Source organism: Limulus polyphemus, unplaced genomic scaffold, assembly GCF_000517525.1.
Source record: "Limulus polyphemus unplaced genomic scaffold, Limulus_polyphemus-2.1.2 Scaffold57, whole genome shotgun sequence".
Taxonomy (NCBI): Eukaryota; Metazoa; Arthropoda; class Merostomata; order Xiphosura; family Limulidae; genus Limulus; species Limulus polyphemus.
Window position 1 is genome coordinate 209,648 of NW_013665667.1, and position 16,720 is coordinate 226,367.

The window sequence follows — 16,720 nt, forward strand, 5'->3', positions numbered from 1 at the left end:
AAAAAGCTGAATTTAATTTAATTTTTTTTAGTTACCTATTTTTGTGGGTAAGTAGTGACTTCAGTGGGCCAAGTGACTTTTTTTTACTTTGTTTTGTCTCAATTTATTATAGGCATTCTTAATCAAATTCAAACATGTTTTCAGTAATGTTGGAGTCATAGAATTATGACTGAAATTTTTGAATCTCTAATTTTGAAATTAATTTTTATCCTAAATCACATACAATATGTTGATTTTAAATTAGGAAACTTGGATAATGAAATAATACTCCATATCTGAAGCATTTTTTAAAGTTCTAAGTGGTAGATAACATTGTTATCTTTTCTCTGCTAAGGCTCTTATTTTCTCCTGGATATGCAGTAAAAAATTTTAAAAGGGTTTGCATTTTGCTCACTTGTGATTTTTTTTCTTTATTAAAAGGTTTTAAATAGTATTACTATTGAAACTTCTGACTGTTATTATATGAAGTATACATATATATCTATGTACATATTAACAGTTAAAATACATTCTTCAGTGTATTTCAGCTTATTCCATATACTATTTTCCCCACAAGTTACTGAAACTTTTTTGTTATTTGGTGAATTTACTTGAAGTTTTAAAGTTACAGGCTTCGTTCATGACAGAATTGAATAATATAAAAGAATGATAGCTTTTACTAAATATGCTGTCAAAGTGACGATAAGAGAAAAAAATAAATAGAAATAAACATTTTATCTATAGCTTTCAGTCATTGGTTTTTAGAATTGATTTATGTTCCTTTAATTTTAGGTATGAGTCATTTTCATTTCACCCACTTAATAATGTTTTCAGTGATTAAAGTTTATTAAAAATAATGCAATATTCAAAATAAAGATAAGCATTGTGAGTGTAAGCCATTTGGTCTGTGTGTATATGTGTATATATATATATATGTGTGTGTGTGTGGCATCTTTTATTCTCAAACAATTTAACATTCCAGTCTACATAGAATTAACTTTTTGCACCACAAATCTGTCTTAACAAAGATCTGTAAGAATTCAAACTGTTAGTACACACAGTCTCAATAGATAGAAATCTACCAAGTTTATAGATAACAGGGAAGTAATTCTGCCAAAAAGAGTGGATCTGGACTCCAAAAGCTTACACATATTACCCCTAATATTCAGGTTCCAATTTTATCAATCCATCACTCAGACAGACCTACCAGTGAAGACTAACCAGAATCTTATACAAAGTGACAATATTCTTTGAACTCTGAAAGTGAAAATCTCTATAATTTACAGAGCCTGGTTAGCTCTAGTCACCACAGCCAGACACTCTGCCAAAGGCTTCATTCTTTTCTTCTCACACAAGTAAGTCCTTTCTACATTTGTGTCCTATGTGCATGACCTTACACTTATCAATATTGAAATACATTTTCCATGTTTGTGACCACTAAACTTACCAAGAACCTTTAAATTCAAAACCAGTCTCCATATCTGACTTCCATATAAACTTTGTGTTATTGGCAAAGTTAGGTAAAGTACAGTCCATTTTGCTATCATTATTATTCATACATGATAAAACAGAGTAATGAGCAGTGTGATAGAGGGCCATTTGTAATATCATTCACAGTAATTTGTAATATCAGTTCATCCACTGAAACAACAAGGTAATACAAACTAAATGTATCTCTCATATGCATATGCCCATGTAGCAAAAAATGAAAATATCATTCTGCTTATTAATAACTAACAGAAATAGTTTTAATAAAGATTAAGTTTGAGTATGGACTTCCAAGGTTTATACGTAATGCCATTTTGTATTTAACACAAATTTGTAGTAAAATATACTTTATTAAAAATCATTTTTTTATGTACGACAGACTTGTAATATTTACTAAAATCTTGTTTCATGAAGATACATATAGTTAATTCAGAATTATAGGAAAGATTACTATGTATAGCTTCACAGTTACAGAGTTGGCACAGTTGGTTGATCCTGTTGACATAGGATTAAGTTCTCGTATATAATCTTATGAATTTACCATTTAAAATCTTCCATGTTATCATACTTACGATTTATAACTGTTTTAAAAACCTGAACCAGTTCATTTTAATCTGTTCTGCATTTCAAATAAGTAAATTCATGACTTTTAATTTACTTTTTTGTTAACATGATGCACATTCACCTGGTAGATCTGAGTTTCTATCACTTTTGTGCTAATGTAATCTGTGGAAAACAACTGTTCAGTCATTAAGTTAAGTAAAAATTTAAACCTACCTATTATTCTTTAAGTAATCATTGATTATTCTTTTAAGCTCCTCTACAGTATGGCCTTCCCCATTGTCTATGGTAATTCATTCTATAAGTGAATCACCTTGTTAGAAAAATAAAAATGTCTTAACTGGAGACTAACCTGGATTTTCCAGTTTTTAAACTTTTGTCCTTTTTTCCTGTTATCTTTAGAAAATAGCACAAAGAAATGAGAGGTCTTTGTCCTATCACACATCCAGAAAATTGTCTAAACTTCAGTAAGATCACCTCTCTTCAGTCTTTTCTCGAAAGTTGGTTCCCATCTGTATGTGTGATCCAAATGATGACTCAAATGCATTACCTTGCACTTAATATAATGAGACATAACCTTAAATGGTACTCTTAGGTTTTATCAATGTTTTATGTAAGATTCAGTTGAAAACTGATATAAATTAATCACAGGACTATAAGATTTTTTCATTGTAACCAAATGTTTTGAATATCACACTAATGATTTCACAGAGATAAATTTTTTTGCAAGTTTTCTTTATCAGAGTTCAAGACATTGTCTTTTGTAACATTGAAGGTTCTTTAAAAAGCTTGACAGTATCTTTTTGAATATCAGGGATAGTAAGTTTTACCAGCCAAATATTGTTAAGAAGTATAAACTCTTGAAATGGTTTACTAGATAATAAGGTTAATGTTGTTCATTTTAGTTTTGAAACATTTGTTATATAGGAAAATGAAAGTCGAGGACAACAATTAGTTTCATTTGATGCTTTAATTTTCTGTTTTTCGAAGGTGGAGGGATGACCTTGCATGTTCTTTATTTTTACTTCCTTTTTAAATTAGTTCATTTCCTTCTTAGATAGACAATCCTTACTGAATCATCTTTTCTTAGCATTTAAATATCATTAGAAATATTACTGCCATAGTATATGTAGTTATTCAAATTGGCATAAATAGTGAATGCAAATGACACATTTTTTTAATATTAAGAAATCCAGAGTAAGCATTGAACCCATTAATTCAACTCTGATGATTTATGGTAAGACACATCTACTATTTTTTGTCTTAGTATTAGGAAGCTTGACCTATGTTTGCTTATTTTGATTATCTGCAGTATTTCCCATTTTACAAATGAGGTTTAACCTTTTCTAAGCTTAGCAACTTTTATTTTCCCAATTCATTCATTTAGGGATAGGTTTTGGTTTGAGTTCTAGATCCTAGTAGAAATTCATTGTTTTGAGTAAGTTTTATTGAACAAGAAAAACTTTAATAAGCTTTATTTAAATCATTCCAATTTGCTTCAGATAACTGGTATTTCTCTCTCATCATATCTCTAACGTTGTACATTTGCTGTTATGTTAAACTTATATTAAAGTTTTTCTTCATTACCCATTTAAGCCATCTCCAGCCATTATTATATCACTAGTTAGGCCTCACTTTGAAACGGTATACAGTTTTTTGTTTATGTAAGAAAGGATATTGACTTATTAAATGGGATTCAGAGGAGGGATAAGTGGATTTTTTTGGGAACAGAAGTGTTATCTTATAGGGATAGGTTAAAATCTCTGAACTTACTTTCTCTTCAGAAAAGAAGAGTAAGATGTAATTTTATTAAAGGTTACAAGATTATTCAGGAGATTGACAGCATAAAGATTGATTTCTTTGTGCTATATCCTGAAGATAAAAGGATGGAGGGACATAGTTTAAGATTTGGAGAAGACAGGCTAGTCTCCAGTTAAGATAGTTTTATTTTTGTTAGATGGTAATTCACTTGCAGAATAAATTTTTTCTGTAGTAATTGAGGCTGGCACTTTAAAAGAGTTTAAAAAGGGGAATCAATGATTTTATGAAAAAATAAAGGTTTTATTTGTTCTCAAGAAAAACTGTACAGGGTCAGTTTTGAAGGGCCAAATGTTTCCTTTTTGTTCACTGTTTATAATATCAAATAAAATTGATGATATTAATAGTACATAAATGTTGACATTTAAATTAAATAAAACTGTTACTGTAGCTTTGTACAAAACAGGCAGATCTTGATTTGGGATACTGTGTGCAGTGATTTTGGTGAGGAGATAAAAAATGTTGCATAATGTTCATTTAATAGAATCTATGCCTACCCATATCTTTTGATATATTAAGAAAATATTTTTCCATAATTTATAGAAACTTTCCAAGTCTCATGTAGCTATCAAAGTAGGGCTATAAAAAGGGAAGATTTTGACGTTTGAAAGTATGGAACATATCACTGAACATGGATTTGAACCTTGGATAGTACAAATTTGTTGATGAAGTCTATGTAACTGCTAGTTTAGATAGGATTAAAATCCATTTTATTTTACATGTAATCTATACTAAATGAAATAAAACATTCATGTGCTGTGAAAAATGCTATATGGAAGAGTAATCGTGTTTTTATATTTTAGATAAATAATTTACATTTATGTAAAGTAATTGATGTTACGTGCAATACTCATATAGCTACATACAATAAACTTGCACTTCAAGAGCAACCTGTTGAGGCCAACTAAATGAACTGTGCTGACTTAAGCAGAACTAATCTTTATTTAACAGTCACCATTATAAATAATTAATTGTCAGTCTTTTTAGCATTAAATTATTGATTAATTAAACATAATAATAGTGGGACAAAAAAGAGTAACAGTTTGATTAGAAAACAGATATGGACATTCAACTATAACAAAAAGATATAGTGTTATTAATAGGCATGTTTTTTTTTTCTTTGAAAAAATTGTTTATTAATGAAACATATGCCTTTAGGATGAAAGGGAGTGTAGAGTTATATCAGTATTCCTTTGTCAACATATGTTACATACATATTTTACCATAACACTTTTCTTATGTCTTGTACACTAGCCGTTGAATATACTTTATTGAAGCAATGCAGCTGCAAAATATAACCCCTGTTCCCTACCCTAAAGATCTGCTTCAGTCTACTGAATAACCTGTGACTTATAATGTTTTGGTGATACGTTTTTTAATACAACATTTGTATAAGTAATGGGCATTATATAAATCAAAAGATTCAATTTTCAATATGAATGTCATTTAATGTGTGATTACTATTCAAACACTCTCAAATGGTTTATCTAGAGAACAAAAAATTGAACATTGCTCGAATGCTACCCAATGAACCTTTGAATGTTTAGAAGTGTCCTTGAATTCCTGGCTAGTGAATGAATCATCAAACACTCAAGTTTTCTAACACAGCCCTATATGAAAATTATAAATACTTATGAACTGGTTAGTTGAATATTGGTTTTTGTCATCATTATTATGAAATAACTTTTAAAAAGAACATTTAGAATTGCATATTTTTAGCCTAGATTATGAGTAGTGATGGTTACAAAGATATTTATATTTTGGAGTAAACCGTATGAAATTTTATTTAAGATTCTTGCATCTTAAGTTTGAAATTAATTAAATTATAACCTGATGTAAATTTAAAATATAAAGAAAATAAGTTGAGTTGTGAAATATTTATTTTAATTCTAAATGTTTGTGTATCAGGCCATATTTTGGCTTGATGCACATGAGTGTGCAGTTGTATGCATGATATAAGCTTAAAGGACTGAAACATATACTCTATAGAATCACGTTCTTTTTCTGTGATATTTAAGTAGTCTTCAAGTCAGAAACTTTTATAAAATAAGTTAGTTGCTTAAATTTTGGAATTAACCCCTTTCAAGACGGGTCATAGGTGAAAGGCCATGTCATCTCGTTTGTTGACTTGCATTAAGAATTTTATTGAACTACTGTTTCATGAATTTATGTCAATAACTTTAGTATCAAACTGTAGATTATAATTCAACTTTTAAAACTATACATTACTCAATTTGTTAAGTTAAAAGTAAATATTAAAAACACAGATAAACATAAATTTTTGTGTTTCACTTCATATGTTGAATACAGCACTGGTTCAAATTAGATGTTTGTGAGGTCAAAATACTAAGTATATAGTTTCATACGAATTAGAAACTCAAATTACAGATATTGATAAGCTAGAATATAAAATAAGAAGGTTTTATCTTTTCTATTTGCTAAGATATTGCTCACATAATAAATCAAACATAGTGGCAACCCGCTCACCTCCTTTCCATTTTTGGAAATGCTCTCTTATATACACTTACTTCTATATATGACATGAATAACCAATCGGAAACTCAGAATCTCCCCCTAGTGGTTTTCTGAGCCTTTCTAACACACCTAGTGCCATTTCTTTCTCTTAAACCAAGATTTCAGTGAGGTAGGTTGTGTCTTTAGTCTGCTCAAAGACTATATACAGCCTGTTTTTTTCAGCTTCACAGCAGGAAGATAGCTTTTCCAATTGTTTTGACTATAATTGGTATTCCATAGAAACAATCTTGTTTGTTGCTGAGCTAATGTGTTTAAGTAATTTTCAGATTTCAAAATCTTTTACTATTGGTCATGTACCAAATATCAAATACCTCAAACTTTAGTTTTCGTTTCACTGGTTATTAAGACAAAATTTGGCATAAAAAAAAAAGAACAAGGTGACAGCCATTTGGATCATTGATTGAGGTTACTCTCATTTTTTTAAAATTCCAACTTAAATTAAACTTTCATATCCATATATCTATCCAGTTGGATTTCATTATAATCATAATGAATGGCAATAACTACATCCTCAGATAAATTAATTCTCAGGTTTATAACTTTTAATAGAAATTTTTTTCAATGAGCCAGTCTGGCATCTCGACTTCCAAACCTTAATATCCATGACATTCAAATTTGCAGTTACATCATTTTCATTCCAGTTTTCAGACAGAAAACCAATATAAAGATTGAGAAAGCTCCTAAACATTTTAATCACCTTTATCACTTCACTGTAATTGTTTTGTGTTTCAGACAAAACAAGTCCCAAACTTTTGAGTTTCTCCTCATAGGATAAATGACATAAACTAGCTATCATTCTAGTAGCTTGTTTCGGCACTCAACATGTTTATTCTTCCTGTTGTAAAATAAGCAGAACTACACAGCACTCGAAATAAAGTTTCACCAGAGTTTTGTCCAAGGTTACAGTAGTTTTGTTCATGAATTCAAATTTGTTTTCATATATAAAACAAAGATCTCTACTCTTCAATACAGGTAAGTACTTAGTAGCAAGGTTAACTCTCAATTTCAAAGACACACATATATACATATCCTCCTTTAGAGCACTGCCACAGACCTTGAAAAATGTGATATTAACCTCATGGCAAGTTTGGAATTTTGTGGAATGGTGGAGAATTATGGGTAGATGCTCTATACTTTGCCATGCAAGACATGAAGAACTTTGATTGACCTGTTTGTTGAAAACATGAGGGCAAAATCAACAAGGAAGTCAGCCGTAAATTATTGTTTTATTGCCAATGAAATATAACTTTTGTAAATGTTTGAATTTTTTATTTATGTAATATTAAAATGTCCAACATAGCAGCATATTCTATCTGTTGAATACAGTATTGAATATGTTATAATAAAACAACTTTTAATATGCATATCAACAAGTCACATGACAGCCAAAGCTACTATAAAATAATGATAGAACAGCCTATATCAAAACTTCATTTTGACATACCATTTTGTAAGTACTGTGATGCCACTAAAAATATTTGTATTTGGGAAGGGTATGTAACAGCCCTTTCAGATACAAAATATTCATATGCTCGGGCTGGAATTTAGAATTTCAAAGAAGTGGATATCTTTTGTACTTAATGGTATTGGTAAACAAAAAAATATAGATCAACTTGGAGCACCATGACCATCCATAAAAGAGACCTGCAAAAAGTCATACCTCAGCTGTGGTAAGTAAAGTACTGAATCTTATATCAGCAAACTCTAAGGTTAGTGGTAAAAGCTGTTTACATGCCCCAAGCAATAGTATGAAACATAACAAGAAGGATCTTCATCAGGAAATGAAGGCAAAGGATATGGGCTCACCAAAATAAGGCTTCCAGTCATACCTCCCATTCGACTCATAAAACCTACAGCAGCTGGAGAATGTAACAGATATTCACATTATTCCATATGAAGACATATCTGTCAAGTTGTCAGATCCAGTGCTTGCAGTCTTATGTGCATTCAGCCTATTAAAAATTGCTGGAGAACCATTGTCCTTGTGTAGATTATGAAAAGCAGCAGAGAGGAGAGGTGTGCTTTTGACATGAAAACCGTATGAAATAGTGTTTTGAAATGGAAAACTACACTGCAGGGAAACTTCAAAATTGTTTTAATATAATGTACTTGACTTCTTTTGTTTTTATAACTTTTTTTTCATAACTTTTTAAATTACTTTAATCAGACTGATCATTTTCTATCTTTGTATTAGCATGTTGATAAACATGTCTGCCCATTTTGTTGTTTTATTATTATTTAACTTGTGATAATGTAGGTTTAAGATTCTCATACTATTTCTTACATTATGAAACTGTTGAGCAAGCTTATGTGGCATTTTTTTAAGATCATATGAATGTCATTTTTTCATAAGGGGAATGGCACATATAATTTACTGAATCGGAGAAATTTGTAATATTCATTAGTTTCACTTAATACACAAAAGAGCTACCTTTAGACAGTGATACTAAAACCAATTTTATTGGCTTCAGTTAGGAAATGAATAATGCATTAAATGGTCCAAAAGTTAATTCAATGATGTCACACAACTATAGGATGCACTATTTTTACTGATTTATGTTACTTTCAATGTTAACTCTTTCAGCATGGGTCCTACCTCATAACCATTATGTACTTTTTATAGTTTTCATGCTATAACTTTTAAATTAGTAAACATGTTCACGAAAATTTGCAGATTATTAGTAAACATTACAAGGCTTTCATACACATAATTTCAGATTTTTTAAATTAAGTTTTAAGATTTTTTAAGTAATGTTTTTCTCGTGCCTTTTTACTTTTGGAATGTTGACTATCCAACATGCAAAGTAATTTTGATTTTAAGATTAAAAATACTTTTATGCATCAGAAAAATTTCAAATTTCACATGCAAAATCTACATAACCTCCAGATAATTATCAAATGTTTATTTAAAAAAAAACTTTGTATTTTATCTGTTATTTTCACAATCAAATCTCTGTACAGGTGTAGTTGATTTGATCGACCTTGTAACCACCATAAAAATCAGGAAATGTATATAAATTATGCTTTTTTCATTCTAGAAGAACTACAAATTGTAAAACAGAAATGTTTAGCCTAAATAGCTTAACTCTCATAATGTTATATATATTTATTTTATTGACTTTCCAGCGTGCCTTTTTAACATTACAGAAGTTGCAATGATGCAGCGCATGTGCACTCATGTTACCATATTCAAGAATATAAAACTGGTCTTTACAAAGTGAGCTGGCCTGGCATGGCCAGGTGGTTAGGGTGCTCGACTTGTAATCTGTGAGTTGTGGGTTCGAATAACCAAACATGCTCACCCTTTCAGCCTTGGGAGCATTATAATGTGGCGGTCAATCCTACTATTCATTTGTAAAAGAGTTGCTGGTGGATGGTGATGACTAGCTGCCCTCCTTCTAGTCTTACACTGCTAAATTAGGGACGGCTAGTGTAGATAGTTCTCGTGTAGCTATGCATGAAATCCATAACAAAACAAACAAACAAAATAATCAAAGTGACCTATCTTGACTGTGTTTTAGTGGACAAGTATTATGTTAACTAATCACATTTCAGTTATAATACATATGTATATGCATTATTACTATTTACAAATAAGTTCTTAAACTTATTTTTCTTAAAACATAGAATGATAAATAAAGAAGTATAGCACACAATTTTCTCTTCTAGTTACGAACTTTGTACTCGTTTGCTGCTTGCCATAATTTGCTAAGCCTTATTAAATTTAGCATGTGGAGGATGGGAAACGAAATAATGTTTGTTTTGGTTTTTTATATATACATTTGAAATAACCAAAAAATAATTATAATATCAATACCATAAAATTCCACTGCAATTTATAAAGCTTAGTAACTAAACTATTTTTGGGTCTAAACAAATATAAAATTTTGAGCTCACTAAAGACTTACCTTACTAGCTTGAAATATTTTATCAAAAGAATGAGATTGATGCCCTAATACTTCAAAATGGCTGAGAAAGCCACTAGGGGGACATTCTGAGCTAATGATTGGTTTTTCACATAGACAAAAGTATGTGTACATAAGGAAATGTTTCCAAAAATGGAAAGAGGTGGGTGGGGGCACTGTTTGGTTCAGTAAGCTTTGTGATATCTCGGCAAAGAGAAAGGATAGTTGGTTCTTATTCTAGCTTCTTAATATCGGAAGTTTGATTTCCTAATTCATAAGAGACATTAGACTCTGTATTTGGACATCACAACAATCTTATTTGAACCAGTGCTGCATTCAACATACCATGTGACACACAAAAACTTATATTTAGGCGTTTTTTTTTGTTTTTTACTTTTAAATTAAGAAATTAACTAATGTATAGTACTAAAATTTGAATTGTAATCTACAATTTGATACCAAATTTATAGACACAAATTCATAAAATAGTAATTCAATAAGATTTTGAATGCAAGTAAAAAAAACATGATGACATGCCCCGTGTCGATAGGGTTAATACAGGTGATTAGCTTGTCTGGCTTCTGATGGTTGGTCATTTCAACCTGTCATTTCTTACAGAATATGCATAAATTTAATTCCAGATTCGGAATTCTTAAATTTTATAAAGGCTCTTGATATATGTACACTAGTGAACCATTCACAGTTGCATTTTGTAATTGTTGCATAATTTTAACTAGTGATAAATAGTATCAGTAGGTAAAGAATCATGTTTATTTGCCAGACTTTTGGTACTGGCATATGCATTGTATTAGGTTGCTAGTGTTTTCAGCAGTAAAATAAAAGATTTAGGCTTAGACAATATTTTTATCAGAAAGACTTCTGTAAGGCCAACTTGTGTAGACATGTAACACATCTTACATATGTTCTTATTCATTTAACATAATATATGTAAGCCAGATATTATACTTCAATGAATATTTAAGTTTCAACAGATCTAATTCTTAAACTCTTTCTTACATTAACTCAATGTCCATGGGTGAGGGTCAAATTGCACAAGCCACAACATTTTACACCATGCCATTCAGCATGGTATTTTGTTTTTGATGTTAGAGTTATAAACTATTACTTTCACTCTACATTGATTTGGTGACAGTGTGTGGAAGAAGAGAATAAATACCAGATACAATATACAAGGATACTGAAAACAAATGTAAATATACATTTTGAAGATTGTAGAGGTTATGCAGATTCAATATACCAATTGTATGATTGGCAAGAGTATCTTTATTCTTCGCATGAACATTTTGCTAAAAGCTTGCAAATTTGTAATTATAGTCAACATTTCTTCTTCAGTATGATGTTAATCCAGTGGACCTACCCTGTACACATTTGATTCAGCAAAGTTAGTGAAACCACATGAAAATTTGAGGGTGAATGAATACATTGATAACATTTTTCCATGATGCATTCTTATGTTAATAAATGAAAGTTCAATTTGATCATGTTAAGAAGTTTTATAATTAAAATACAATAATTTTAACATGAAAGGTAGCACATTTATAGTTTCTCTATCTTTTTTGATAGGACATTTGTCATTCTTCACAAGTTTCTGTATAATAAGATCATAGGGCAAAGTATGTAATGTAGATGACCTTTATGGAATGGAGATAGCCTTGAAGCTTTGAAACTGTTGACCCAAATTAAGAACATCTTTTGAGTTCAGTTTTAATATTGCTGAAAACTTTTGTTTCTTGATCTGTTTGTGATAAAATATGAAATTGAAAACATATATGCATGTTGGTGAACTAACTGAATCTAAATTTTCTTCATTCAGAATTTTATTTTGACAACTGATAAAAAAAAATTTTTTGTGAATTCACTAATTTTCTATATAGAATACACTGTGGTACCCTAGGAGTCATTAGTGAGATTAGCTGCTATATTTGATAGTTCTTTTGTTCACATTTTTAGTGGGATTCATGTGTTATTAGTGATCATGTAACCAATAGTGATGGATCCAAAAGGAATGTTGTACACATATAGTTTAAAAAGCTGATGGGGGTCCATCCATCAACAATTATAGGGTTAAGAGTGATAATGATAATAGTAACATAATTCTTTATTGTTTTTATAAAGATTAATATTATTAGTAAGTCTTACTGTTGTGTGATATCATGCCTGTGAACTGTTATTGAAAACTATTTTTGCTGTTGTTTTATGATGTGCAAGATATATTTAACATTTTAGATTACTGAATGGTAGTTCTGGATAATTAACATGATTAATTGGATACCTATGAACATTGATTACATAGATTAGTGTTACATAAAATATAATCAAAAGTATGCTTAAATTGATTTATATCACAAAAATAATTAACTAATCTAAGTTAGTGTTTCCAGTTGCTCCAACTCTCGAAGTAATTGAAATATTGCCATTATGATTTCTCGTTATTTTTTTATTAATTCAAGATTGTCCAACTTAATTGAATAGTTTCACAAATCACAAAAATAATCACCTACTCAAATTTATTGTTTCCCATTATTATTTTTGATTATTCCACCTATCCAAATTTCATGTGAAAATAATTGATCAGTCGATTTTAATCAATTAATAAGCTTGAAGATTAACTTATTATCAAATTCCACTATTTGTCTAACTTTACTGAACATTTCATTAAGTATACAGCATATTTACTTAAGCAGAATCAGTAATCCTTTTTCACTCCCTAATAAACAAAACATGTTCGTCCTGGACCTCTGTATTAGTTTTTCCCTGTTTGAAGTATAAAGCAATTAATACTGTGAAATTGATATATTTAAAACATTACGTTTGAAGTATAATACAATTCTAGTACATATCAAAAGAACAAAAGTATGTCTACTGTAAATCTGACAGTAGGAAACAAGAGATTGAGTAAAGTGCACTTTTTGAATGTCAAAACTAATTTTGTGACTGTAACAGTGATTGATACTGGTAATAATTCTATAACATTTACAACATATTATTTCAATGATAAGTTGTTTTAAGCAACTGCACAGATATTGTAATGTAAATATGTAAAATAAAAAAAAATAATTTTAAATATTGTTCATGTGGAAATGGGAAGAAAACGAGGCAACTAAATGAATTGAATAACTCCAATGTATACCAGTGAAATAGATTTTAAGATAAATAAGATGTTAGCAATAGTATGGTAGTTATCAGTATTAAAAGATTAGATAATAGAAGGAGAGAATTCCTTATTCACATGTCAATAATATGATGTACACATAAAGAAAGTTGTTTTTCTTACTGTTTTCTTTTACTACAGTTATAGATTTTGGATCATGCTGTAGTGCTGAATTAAATATGCCACACGATTATCTGAGTCACTGTTAAGGTGAATGCCCTTGGGCTTCCACATGTTTTGTATTCTACTGTGTAAAAGTTTTTTGGGGGGAGGGCAATGTCCCCTACTGAGTTACAAGTTTGACATGTATCTGGCCACACTTTCTTTTTTCTAGTAAATAATTATTTAAGATAAGAAGTTACTTGTTGGCTTCGTTGTTTATATGTGTGTGTGCACTGTTAAAATAAAAAGTCAGACTTCCCAAGATACTTTCAGTACTTTGCTTTAAAAAGAATGTTGTGTATTTGCTGAATCATTTTCAGTTTTTTATTTATTTTTAGTTATCTTTAGATCATGGTTATCAAGATATATCCCATTATGATGGATGTAAAAGTTGTCCATTTATATTTTAATGACCTTTTTTAAAAATGTGGAAAGGTTTCTATGAGAGCAATGGGAGAAATTACAATGTTTGGTCCAAGTTTCAGGCTGTTTTTATAAATGAAAGATCTAGTTACAGTATTATGGATATTAGATAAACAGAAGACTGTGAAATGTACATGAATCAGCTATCATCAGCTAGTAAAGAATTCACCTTGTGTAACTTCGTATGATTCAAATTATGAAATGCCTGGAGTAGTTTTTGTTTATATATTCATATTTATGTTCTTTCGTTCTGTTTATTTACTCTTAATGGCTACTTACCACCCACACTGTAGATTGTAATATAAAATGTAATACCAATATGTCTTGTTTAGAGCTGGGCAACTTGATATAATTAATTCCATGTGGTCAGCAATTACATATTACCCCCAAGCTTACGTGGACCTTCTTTGCTATGGTAAAGCTACTAAGGCTATCTGCCACTGTCACTAATTTGGAACTAGTGATTAGGAAAAAACTGGGTGAAATCAATGAATGTGGTTGTCGATTAATCTATTAGCAAATACTTTTAATTGCTAATATCTTGTCTTGTTATTTTCAACAGTCCAGCACTGAGAATAAATACTAAATCTAGATGAAAAAGCTTCACATCTCTTAATTACTCATATTTAATGAAAATTAATAGGTAAATTGTACTTCAATGTCAATTTTATACTCTGGCTGTTTGAACCAGATATTTTTGATAGCATGATATAAGTTTGGGATGGATGGTAAAACACAAGTAATAGGATATATTTGGAAGAATCATTTTCTATGTCAATTTGTGGCTTATTTTCCTTTGAATATACAAGTTGCAAATACTGTTATATTAATGGGACAAATAAACAACTTTCTACTTGTTTGCATGAACATTTAAAATCTCCATCTCATGTTTTTGAACTCTTGTCTAGGAACAATCATTCTTTTGATTTTTCCCAGGTAACAATTTTTAGAAGAAAATACAACATTAATAGATGAAAAATAAAAGAAGCACTGTTAATAAAAAACATAACCATATTCTTAACAACTACAAAGGTATTCATTTATATCTGTTTTAACCTACTACTTTCCCTCTTGTATGTAGAATGCATTTTAATACTTAGACTCAGGCCTAAGAGCTTTATTTATAGATTCCTAAATTTGATAGTTAACTGATAAGTTACTTTATTAAGTTTGCAATTGCTTTGTCACATGCTATTAGATTACTGTTGTTATAGATTCTCATGTGATTCCTTTTTGAAAATTAAATTCTGCTAGCCTTAGTTCTTGTATTTTGCTTGATGATGTCAGGTAATTCTGGTGAAAAAGTGTGAATAAAATAAAAGTTTTACTATGTACAACTGATAAAAAAATTGTGGGAATTAAAAAGAAAACATAGTTCTTTGTAATATTTAAGATTATTCATTAGTTGTTTTAAGTTTTGTTTTAGCACGCTTATATGCTTAGACCTATTATTTTATTAGCCCAGTTTTTAAATGTGCAAAGGAACTGAATGCATGTATTAATGTCTTAGAATAGTTTCTCTTAATTTTTTAAACCAAGATCTGATATCAAATGACCTTTATACTCTGTTGATTCAGTACATGGCTATTTATCTTCACAGCTCTTTTTATTATAACTGAAAGTACCCCATGTGTGTGTGTGTATTTGTGCTATATATAATATATGTGATCTTCATACAAGGTCATAATTTTTTATTTTTCCCATTAATTATTTTTTAATTTTTCCACAGTTTTTATACATGTGTCAAAAAGTTTGATATCTATGTATACATAGTAAGTCAGTATAGTTATTAGTTAGTGAATGCGAGTCTCCAGTATTCATCCACATAACACACTTGTGCTGATTGCTACCAAGTTGATAAACAGGGACAAGGAATTTTATATGAAACTGCATACCTTTAATGTTAGTAGTATACATGTAGGTTTACTATTTCTTAGGAAATTAATTTATAAATAATAAATGGTAAAAGTTTTAAAAGTGTTTAGATGGTAGGTAGATTCATTTCAAATAGTGTAATGAGGTTAATCCACCAGCATTAGTGTGAAGATTGCTTATAGATATACTTATGTAGACTGTAGTCATATCAAGATCTTTGTGAAGAGTTGGAAATGTCATCCTCAGACTACCACTGATGGATATATTACATTATCTGAAATTAAATGGTAAAAACTGTATTTGGGCTGTGATCTAAAATAGCAGAAAATAATTCTTGCTACATTTAATACTGACATAATGCCTTATAATTTCCTATCAAAGTTAGTAGGATTAGGGTAGTTTATACAGCATATGAAAGAGTACACCTTCTGCATTGTTTGATTTTATTTATGATAGATATTCTAAGTATTATAACCATGTGTGTGTCATGGAATGCAAAAATTGTTACATTTTTTTTGTATCTGTACATAAACAATGTATTTTTACAAGTCATAATTAAAGACATCAGAAATTAACGTGGCTATTTTTTATATATTTTTGGTTATTATTTTTACTTACATTGTTGTTATTATTATCTAGTATGTTATAAAGAACATATACCTATCAAGGAACATTAGAGGTATTCAGCATAGTCTTGAGAAAATATATGGTTTTATAAATGTTCCATTTTTGGTGCCAATACTAACTATCAAGAACAAACAACAACTTTGCCTTAACATGAACTTTTAACCTTTCATGTTAT

General features: G+C 29.6%; 1 protein-coding gene across 5 annotated transcripts in view; it reads left to right on the forward strand.

Moving 5' to 3' along the window:
* The window catches only part of LOC106464123 (ankyrin repeat domain-containing protein 17-like), an 85,634-nt gene that overhangs the window by 7,452 nt on the left and 61,462 nt on the right, over positions 1 to 16,720 (forward strand). The window lies entirely within an intron of this gene.